The 10,451-nt window shown below is 40.0% G+C and overlaps 1 long non-coding RNA gene across 2 annotated transcripts in view; it reads right to left on the reverse strand.

Moving 5' to 3' along the window:
- The window catches only part of LOC134416649 (uncharacterized), a 90,859-nt gene extending 83,503 nt beyond the window's left edge, over window positions 1–7,356 (reverse strand). For both annotated transcript variants that reach the window (XR_010027309.1, XR_010027308.1), the window contains exons 1-2: window positions 7,250–7,356; window positions 6,583–6,647 (exon numbers count right to left, since the gene is read on the reverse strand). This is a non-coding gene — a long non-coding RNA (uncharacterized LOC134416649). The remainder of the gene's footprint in view (window positions 1–6,582; window positions 6,648–7,249) is intronic.
- Between the last annotated feature and the right edge of the window lie 3,095 nt (window positions 7,357–10,451).

The raw sequence follows: 10,451 nt of genomic DNA on the forward strand, positions 1-10,451 counted from the left end.
AAAAAGGCCTCTTGGGCAAGTCTGTAAAATACATTTGAAAATGCAGCCTGAGGAGATCTGGGAATCACTGAAGAAATTTAAAAGCTAACTTAGGCTGGTTTATACTGTAAATTTGGTGGGTCTACAGTTCTGGATAATATGAAGAAGGGTTCAAATACACATGGCAGCTTCCACTGCAAAGAGCCACAAATGGCTATCAAAGGGCCATCAAATGCAGGTAGTAAGTGCCACAATTGAAACAAGCAGGATGTGGCAGCAGCCTGCAAACTCATGCAGCTCCTCAACTAGGAGCAAAACAAATTTTACATTCTGCAGCCTCATGCACCTAAATTTTTATTAAAATTAATTGTTATTCCAATAGTAATAAATTCCATCTTTAAAAAGAGGTTTTTTTACAAAACATTCCATTTAGAGATATTTTAAATTTTTAAAAAAACCCTCTCAAAGTGAAGATTCTTCTTTAAATAAATAACAAATTTTAAGGAGATTAGAACTATAATGTGTTTTAAAACCTACCAGTTTGGTGTGTAAATTAAAAAACACGTAATACAAGAATAGATCTTTCTCTGTTCCCAATTGTCTAGAAGTAATGTCAAAAATCTTTCTAAACAGCAGGATTAAAATACTGCACATTACTTATTATGCTGCTAGCAGCTGTACTATCCTCTGCAAGCTTAGCTTTTCCAAATGATTAGAGGTACATATTACGAAATCATGGTTTGTTTACATTTCTATCTAATACCTTTAATTTGCACTCTGAATGGAAGTGCTTTAGGTTCCAACTCAAATAACAGTAGGTTTTGAAGCTGTAGCCACAAGGGCTTTAATCATGTGCTATATGGAACAAGTTCGAAATATTGAGGAGAATATGAGCTCCACCAGCTAAATAAAAGGCTGGGTTCCAGCAATACTTCTCTGCAAACACAAACTGAATCTCACTCTCTGTGTGACCTTGAGCAAGCTACTTGATCTTTTTGTGCCTTGACAAGACAATTATTAAAACTTGGACTTCTCTGACTAACAGATGTTTCCGTACATCAGCATAGAGAATACTAGAGTAAACACATTACTGAAAACATTCATGACAATAAAACGATGTGGAACCAAATTTCTTTCATTCCCTGTGATTTGCATCCTCATAATTCTTACTGCACTCACTGACAAAGCCACTTAAACCATGAGATCACTTGTTTTCCAACAAATTAAGTCCCAATACTTGCCAATCACTCTGCTTCAGAGGTCAAGGAAGATAAAGTCCTTCTCTTCCTTGCATAGATCCTTAAGACCATTAGAATTACATCTATTTGCAAGAAGGGCTCACAAAGCTAACAAGTTCCAAATGTTTCCTTTTCTTAAATGCATGTTTGTTTCAAATCACATGTTTTTAATCTGCACGAACTGCCCATTTCTTGCTTATCTCTAGTATATGCTGTCCAAGAGATAGCATAACTAATACAAGTTAGAAAATACTTTTTCTTGCTATCACACAAACTGTTGAGCCAGACAAAAAAACACTGTCTTCTCATGATCAAATTATGGAGTCTGTAGTACCGCTTAGTAAAATACTAGTTGCAGAGAGTATCATTAGTAGAGCTGATTACTTAAAATAGGCCTAGCCATAATTAACACTAAATGCATCACAGTAAAAGGTTTCAATGCTTTGGAGTCACAACCACATTTATCTAATCAGTGTAGGTTCATTATACGCTATCCCAAGGTGATCATTCAAAGGTTAAGTCCTTATTCAAAGGACTTAATCATCCTTAATCATCCTAAATTCTAGATGTATTTAAGAGAGGAAGGGAAATGCTTCTGAGGGTGGGACATCCCACCCTGGACCAGTTGATTAAAGTCACCTGTCTCAGTGTAGAGACAGTCTAGACAAAATTCCTAGTTGAGTTATCAGGTTGAACACCTAAATTCAGGTGAGAAAAATGCGAGCCAAATGTGGGACTGTCTTTTTAATGATGGCAGGCAAAGAATGTAAAATTAACCAATGTCAATAAGTCTGTTAGATAGCAAGGTCTCTAATTCTTTTATGTGTAATGCTTGGTCATTCTTGTTTGAGAAGAAGACCTTTGAAGCATCTTAAAACTATTTGGTTTTTGGATTTTTTAAATTTATATTCAGATTAATATACATATATTTATGTAAATAGAGAAATAATATGCTTCAACATGTGTTCAATGGTTCTACTGTAAAAAGAGCAGTGTTGAAAGAGATAATGCATAAAACGGGGAAGGGAAAACATTAAAATTCAGACACAGAAGAAGCACCATTCCATAATTAATATGTCCTCTGATAGGTTCAGATTATTGCTCTTCAGGCTAATGTAAAATAAAAACCCATTAGATGTTGCAGACTCGAGATGGTTCCATGAAACTTGCTCTTCCAGTGGATATCATTATAGATTTTGGGCATTATTTTATTTTCATAGCATTGATAAGATTTTATCACAGGGCAATTCAAATACAAGTGTTTAAACAGTGATTTGGAGAGTTTTGAGGGGATCTTTCTTTGCTTTGCTTAACATAAAAACATCCAATAGAAATTATTACTTCCACTTAGGTTTATTATATGTGAATCCATATTCTCCCAAGGACACAACCTTGTTAAACAACCTTTCTAAGGTTGTTTAACTGTTAGGGTTTGAAAAATGAATTCATGTATATATTATATACCTAGACATATATATACACATAATGTCTAGGTATATAATAATATAGGGATTAACCCCTCTCTGGTGTCTCAGACTGATTCCAGAAGGTCATCCAACAACAGCAATGATTGCATATGTTATGTGTCATATACGCATCTTGACCCTATTTCATACCAAAAGGAATAATTTTGGCAAGGAAACTAAAGAGATTCTTAGGACATGTCAGCTGCTGCTTACATGCTCTAGTGTTATCCATTCTTCCAACAAATTCATGGGGACTAGAACTAGCTGCAGAGCTGGGAAGGAAAGATAAAAGGGCAATTTAAAAGAATTTGTGAGCAGCATTGATGGAATTATGCTTCCAATTTGAGTCTGGTATGAACTCTTATGAGGTTTCCTCCAGACAAGTGGAAATTTCTTTGCCACTTGTATCAAAATAGCTCCAGTAATTTGCACTTAACTCTAGCTGAAATGTAATGAGTTTTCTCTCCATTCTTATCTAATTCTTAGAGACATTGAAAATCTAACCATGCTAAGTGCTTGAAAGATGTCTTCACAAGACAGTTTCCAGCACATAACATTGTCCAGGCTCTCACCCATTTTCATGCAGTGAATGAAATACTGACATATAAAGACATTAATCCAAGAAGCATTTTTTCACTTCTAGGTTAAAAGAGCCTCACAACAAAACTCTGCTGTATGTCAATATCACACAGGCAGTTGTCATTACAACTGGCTCTGTCCAGCTTTCTTTACTGTGATCAGAGCTTGATATGAAACCTGAAGCCTTTTACCACACTTTTCGAGAAAAGAAAAAAGGCAAAACAGCCAAAAAACTGACTTATGTTTCCCAAAGCTGTAAATGCAAAGTGATTAGCAGGTTTCTAATGAGCTACATGAGTAATTAATCAGTTTCTTCTGGGAAAAAAACAAATCTGTAAACAACAGTTACACTGTTGACCATGGGAAGAGTTAGGTTTTGAGGGACTTTTCTAAGACTGTAAGAGTAGAAAACCATATGGACTCTTCCTATGGATTGGCTTCACCGTCCTGTACATGGAAGTAAAACATACAGTTCTTTCCCGCGCAGAGAAGTCCCAACTTAAATTATTTTCCTTTGGGAGCCCCACTGCAAGGCAACTTCCACAAGTCTCCTCCGCAGTCACCTCCTGGCCCTGGCAAAGAGGGCACCCCAGGTCTGCAGGAGGAGCATAAGTGACAGCAAGGCTCGCAGCAAATTCGGGGTGATGTGCATCCCCTCTTTCACTCCCCTTTTTGAGTAGAGCCTGGCAAGCTCCCACAATTTCCCTGGGGCACTCCCCCACCCCATCCCTTAGCAATCTCTTTTCCAACCTTTATGCCATGGCATTTCATCTTCCATCAGTCCTCTTCCTGGCTTAATTCCTCTGTTTCCTTCTTCTTGGCCCCTCCCAATTGGTGAGGACTTGGTTGGGACTGAACATTTGTCTTAAAAGGAAAACGACAAAATAACCACAATCTAGTGGTTACAGATGCTCTCCTACCTTTCAGTCTGAATGTATCCATACCATTTTTCAGCCCTGTGCCTTTCTTCCAGAGTTAGGTAAGACTGAGTAGATCCCAGCTTTTTTGTTTATTCTTATTGCCCTAAGCCACAAAATACATCTATGAACTATTTACATCCCTTATCAATCTTCATCAATCAGGTTAAATACAAAATTTTTTTTTCTGCCTTCCTGAAGCAGGCTGCCTCCTCCACCCTTCACCGCACCTGTTTCAATTTGAATATTTTTTGTGTTTTTAAACACAAGAAGATAAAATTGTATGAGAATTCAGCTAAGGTCATATTGGCACCACACAAAAAAAATTCCTCTTTTGTTTAATGCTTCTGCTAGCAATATTCCACTTGAGATTTATATTTACTTTTTTCTCAGCTGTGCCACATCCTTGGCTCAGTCAGAAACTTTTGTCTTTCCCTGCTTTCAACTGCAGCTTCCTGCTTCACATAAAATTTAAGAGAAGCTATGGCAATGAATTGAAATGTGTTTAATAATGTCTTGCTTCACTTAATTTAGTCACAATGAAGATTAAATGTTATTTATAGCGCTATTTTACTTGTTTAGATTAGAAGAATTTCTTATTCTTGAAATTCTAATAACTCAAAAATTATACCAACAACTATAAACCAAAGGCAGGGTGAAGAGCAGGCATCTGTGCTGGTCTGGGACTGCAGTTCCAGAAGCTTCAGCTTTGCTACTGTCAGCTTCAAAGCCTGACTACAGTTTCAAAGATGTCATCATCTTGCTGTAAAAATTAAGGCTATTTTAAGAGGTTCCTCAGCTGTTTATAGGGATTCAGCTCTCAGCACAGACAACTCAAGAGGTGGGGGCACATATTTGAGGACATCTCTGGGCTTCTCAGACGTGCATTGGACTTTTCCCAGTGCATGTTCAGTATCCTGTAGAGCCTGAGACTTATCATGGAAATTAGCAATGAGCTGAGCAGCAAAAGCCACAACCATGCTAAACTAACTCTGGTTGAAACATGAGGTTCTTTGCTTTTTCATTCTCCTTGAGAAGGTCTTGGCAAAATGGCAGATTTACAGATCACATAATCTCTCTCCAGCTGCTGCTGAAGCCGTGTCTCCTCCCATGCTGGATGTGGCCAGTCAAGCCAGCACTGTTGCTGTGAAGCATTAGTAGATCAACAAGCCCAGGAACCAAGGCCTTTCACAGACCATGATGCCAGATAGATTATCCTTTGTAACTGATAAAATTCCTCAATCTAAATATCTTGCAGCTGAAGTAGCTTTATCAGTGCTGTTAAAGTTTTCCAGAAAATGCATAATTTCCTGTATTATTTTACTGGCAAAGTATTGTTTACTTTGCTGATTGCTGGAGTGTGTGCACATTAGGAAGCTGGCCTTCCAGGCCATGCTCTCAATTTTGTTTTTATTTTCTTTCAATGATTTGTCACTGGATAAAACAAAAGAGCCCTGGGAGCATGATCTGAAATCCCAATTCTGCCCTTGGCCCAAGCAGAGTAGAGAACTAGTCAGGCTCCCTTCTACCTCCTGCTCTCCCCCTCCTACTTCTCAGCTGAGTGTCTTCAGCACTACCCCATCATGCAAGAGGCAGATGGCAGCATGTCAGATGAGGAAAGTTGCTTCCCTGACCAGATACAGCACCAGAATGCCTAGAATTTGAATATTAGGATAGTTTTAAGTGGGAAATAAACTCATCTCTTGAATGAGTGAGAAATAGATTCAAGACTAGACACAAGTGACTAAATAGAATTCTTCAGGCTGTCTGGGTTAGTGTCTAATAAATCTGCTTTCCTATGGGGCTGCCACATAAAAAAGTAGGTAGATTGGATGACCACTTGACCTGTTCCAGAATATTTCTGCCTTTTATCACTCCACTGCAAGGGTTAATATGATACGGGCTGTAATGAACTGGCCAGCTCCTGACATGAACAGAATCTGATTGATTATATGCATAGTGCACTAACTCTCTGCAGATGATAATGGCCATTCATGTATCATGCATTCAGCAATCACCAACATCTTTAATACAGATGTAAACCTTTGTATTGATGCCAGTTATGCTACAATGAAGAGAGAAAGAATGTCAGAGAACATTCATTTTATTTCAAAGGGTCACTCCCAGCAGTGCAGCATGCCATTTTGTGCTGCCGTTGTTTCTCAGAAACATAATTCCCAGGAATGTACTGTTCCTAGTTTCAGAAGTAAGGACACAATTAAACAGAGAAATACTGCAAACAGATAAAATCCATTGCAGCACAGCTCTCATCCTTTATGCAACAGCATGACAATGCAATGGCGTTTGTGACAAGATGTCAAAGGGGAGAGGGTGACCACTGTTCCCTGCTGGACCATTTAGGATGAGCTGGACACTAAATAAATTCCAGCATGTTTTTCTTACCTTCAGTTCACAGGAGCATTTGCAAGTACCATGTCATGGCATTTTCAGAATAACGTCAGATCCTCCTGGAATCAATGAGAGACACAGGCAGATATCACAAAACAAATCTGCAGAAGAATAACTCACGGAGAAACTTGTGCAGGGAATGGAAATGAGGTGCAAGTGGAAAAGAGGATAATATGCAAAAGAAACAAGAAACATGCAAGAGAAGGGAAAGAATGGTGAGATATCTACATTTCCTAGTTTTCAGTATGGCAATATCACATAAAAACTTGCACGACAGACTAGACAGGCACGGAACAGAGAGCAGGAAAACATGGGATGGGTCATAACAGAAACCTGAAATTGCCAGGACAACTAACTTGAGCTGAAAAGAAAGGTGAGATAAATAATAATTTCAAAGGATATGTTTCTTTGCAATTTAAGCTGAGATCAGTCCTCCTAGGTGCAACTACTACATCACACTGCTAAATCCTAGCCTTGTGTTGAACACAGGTAGGGCTGGAGACGCTGGCATGCCCCAGACGCTGCCCTTGGGTTGCTGTCACCCTGTTTTGTTTCACTCTCAGCTCTTTTCTCTCCCGTGCAAGCACAAGCACTGAGGCAGCAATGCACCAAAAAGCTCGCCTGGATGAGAAGTAAGAAGGAAAACACAGCCATTCCTCACCTGCATCAGTTTTCTGATCAAATTCAGTAGGAGCTGCTGCAAATGGTTCTGTCAGCACAGCACAGGAGTCAGCAGACAGAGACTGGCATGAAGAACGAGTGTTCGTGGAATGGGGCACGGACACATGCAATGAATTACACCCTTGACATTTGCTGCTGCTGCTTCATATCTGAAAGAGGGCTTGTATGCCTGAAATCTTGTCTGTGCTATTTTATCAGTTAGTCTAGTAAAAACAATAACAGAGAAGGGTCAGAATTAAGATTTAGAGCAAAACCAGCTCTAGTTTGTAACTACAATAGTTGCTCCCTTGAATAATTGGATTCACAAAGTTAGCTCTGCTTTGCCTGCATGGTTCAGTACACTGTAAGCCAAATTTTGCAGCAGTTGGAATTATATCACAGTAATGGGATTGATCAGACAACAAATTATAAAATAGAGTAGCTTAAAGGTCAAAGTCCCAAAGAGTTAAGTATTCTTTGAGGAATATTTCCATTCCCTAATGTAGATGGGTGTAACTCTCAGGCTTGAAGTCATTGATAGGAGTGGCTGATTGCATCAGGTGCATGAATATGGCTCCTGAGAGGCCAAAATATCCCTCAACACCAAATTAGATAAATGGGAGATTTGATTTCTCTTTCACTCTCCAAGTGGTACTTCTTGCTTACTTCTTCCTCTCTACCCTCCAGCAAATGTGTTAGTCCCTTTTCATGCCAAAATGTCCAACAGGGTTACTTCTCCTTTCAAGACAAGCTTAACCTATCTGATGTGCCATACCAAAAACATGACAGATATTCAGCAAATCTACATTTGCCCACACGGCACTTAGGCAATATTTTGACAGAGGTCATTTAACACTGGGACAAATGAGATGGTGTTAGGTGTCTGTACTATATGAAGGAGGGGAAAATATTTACCACAATTATTTTTGTATGTATGTAATTCTGAGAGACCTCTGTATTCTGGTACTTAATAATCGTATGTCCGGAAGAAAAAACAGTCACCAATTCAGTTTATTCAGCAGTTCTTGCTGTATTAAGACACTAAGGAAAAAAGAGAAGCAAAACAATGTTCCATGTGCTGGAAAAGAACAGTCTAGGACACCAGAGAGACAAAGGAATGCAAGTCCACTTAATGTATAATCAATTCACCTCAGTTTATAATGGGAATTAATCTCACTTCCTCCCATGCAATAAAAAGAATGCAAACAGAGAAGTGTACCTGATGAAAGTATATAAGAAATGTCAAATATTCCACAGATGCAAGCCAGGAGCTCAATTTAATTGGCAAAGTACAATCAAGAGAGAAAATAGATCTAAGAACTTACTGTACTTCTCTTTTTGTATAGCTAATTCCTGTGTATGTTAATGCCCTGCAAAAATTCTTTGGCCTCAACACATCACAAAAAAATCCAAATTAACTATTTCATCCTGAAGGTGTAATTTTAGGATACTACGGTTCAGCATTTCCACCTCTCAGCAAAATCATTTAACATCAATTAATTTGTCTGAAATTTTCTGGGGGAGATGATTACTGAAACTAGGATCTGTCACTTTGTTTGTTTGTTTCATTTGTTCGTATCAACAATGGGGATTTCAGACCTCTGTGTTTCCTCCCCAGGAAAGTGTCCCATTTCTGCCATGGATTCAGTCACCTGTAGGTCTGCCCAGACTCTCAGCCCTTCCACTCAAGAAGAGACATAGAGAAACTTCCTACAGCACAAATTCACCCAGAAATAGCTGAACATGGCCACCAGGAACACAAATAGCTCCAATATATAAGATAACAGTGTTGGTGAATTTGTCTTTTTCTCCTCCAGAATGAGTCACACAGAAACTGATGGCAATACTGTCCCTGAAGACGATGATCCAATCATAGGATCATAGAATAATTTGGGTAAGAAGGGATGATAAAAATTCATCTAGTCCCTGCTTTGTGCAGGAACACCTTCCTCTAGACAGTTTGCTCAAATCCTCATCCAGCCTGGCCTTGCACACTGTCAGGGATGGGGCACCCACAGCTTCTCTGTGCAATCTGTTCCAGTGCCTCAGCGCTCTCATAGTTAAAGAATTTCTTCCTAATATCTAATCTAAACCTACCATCTTTCAGCTTAAAGTCCCGTGTCACTACAAGCCCTTGTAGAAAGTCCCTCTCCAGCTTTCTCGCCAGTCCTTTTATGTACTGGAAGGTGCTAGAAGGTCCCCCCTGAGCTTCTCTTCTCCATGCTCAACAACCCCAGCTCACTCAGCCTGTTTTTCACAGGAGAGATGCTCCAGCCCTCTGATCATCTTTATGGTCCTCCCCTGGACTTGCTCCAGCAGGTCCACATCCTTCTGATGCTGGGGTCCCAGAGATGGGTGCAGCCCTCCGGGTGGGGTCTCGCAAGAGCAGAGCAGAGGGGCAGAATCACCTCCCTCAATCTGCTGGTCACAGCCCCTTTGACTCAGCCCAGGGCACGGCTGGCTGGCTGGGCTGTGAGGGCACATTGTGGATCATGTTGAGCATCTTATCACTAAGATAATCTATCACCCCCAAAGCCTTCTCCTCAGGGCTGCTCTCAATCCATTCTCCACGCATTCTGTGTTTGTGCTTGGGATTGCCCTGACCCGGGGCCAGGACCTTGCACTTGGCTCTGTTGAACGTCTTGATGCTCACTCAGACCCACCTCTCAAGCCTGTCCAGGTCCCTCTGGATAACATCCCTTCCCTCCAGTGTGCTGACTGCCCCTTGCAGCTTGGTGTCATCAGCAAACCTGCTGAGGGTGTGCTCAGTCCCACTGTCCCTGTCACTGACAAAGGTGTTAAACAGCCTCCATCCCAACACCAGTGCTTGAGAGATGTCCCACTCTTTGAGCATGGCCATCTAGCCAATTCTTTATCCACTGAGTGGTTCATCCATAACATCATGGTTCTGCAGTTTAGAAACACAGATCTTGTAGGATGAACAACTAAAATAGGGAAAGATTTGTGTATCCTTAGTTCTCTACTTGTCTTGATTTTGAGCAACTAGTTGAGATGCAGAAACCCAGAACAACTTCAAAATAAGATGTAAACACCTTCAGGGCTTAGGATTCCAGCCAGCAGCAGATTTCCTTGCAGGACACAGATATTTTTTAGTGTCAATCCTGCTGTCCCCAAAACATTGAGTAGCCAAGGTCTCTAACATTATAGTTTTTGTTACAAAGTTCTCCTGCTCTGTCATATCT

This window comes from Melospiza melodia, chromosome 3 (assembly GCF_035770615.1).
Source record: "Melospiza melodia melodia isolate bMelMel2 chromosome 3, bMelMel2.pri, whole genome shotgun sequence".
NCBI lineage: Eukaryota > Metazoa > Chordata > Aves > Passeriformes > Passerellidae > Melospiza > Melospiza melodia.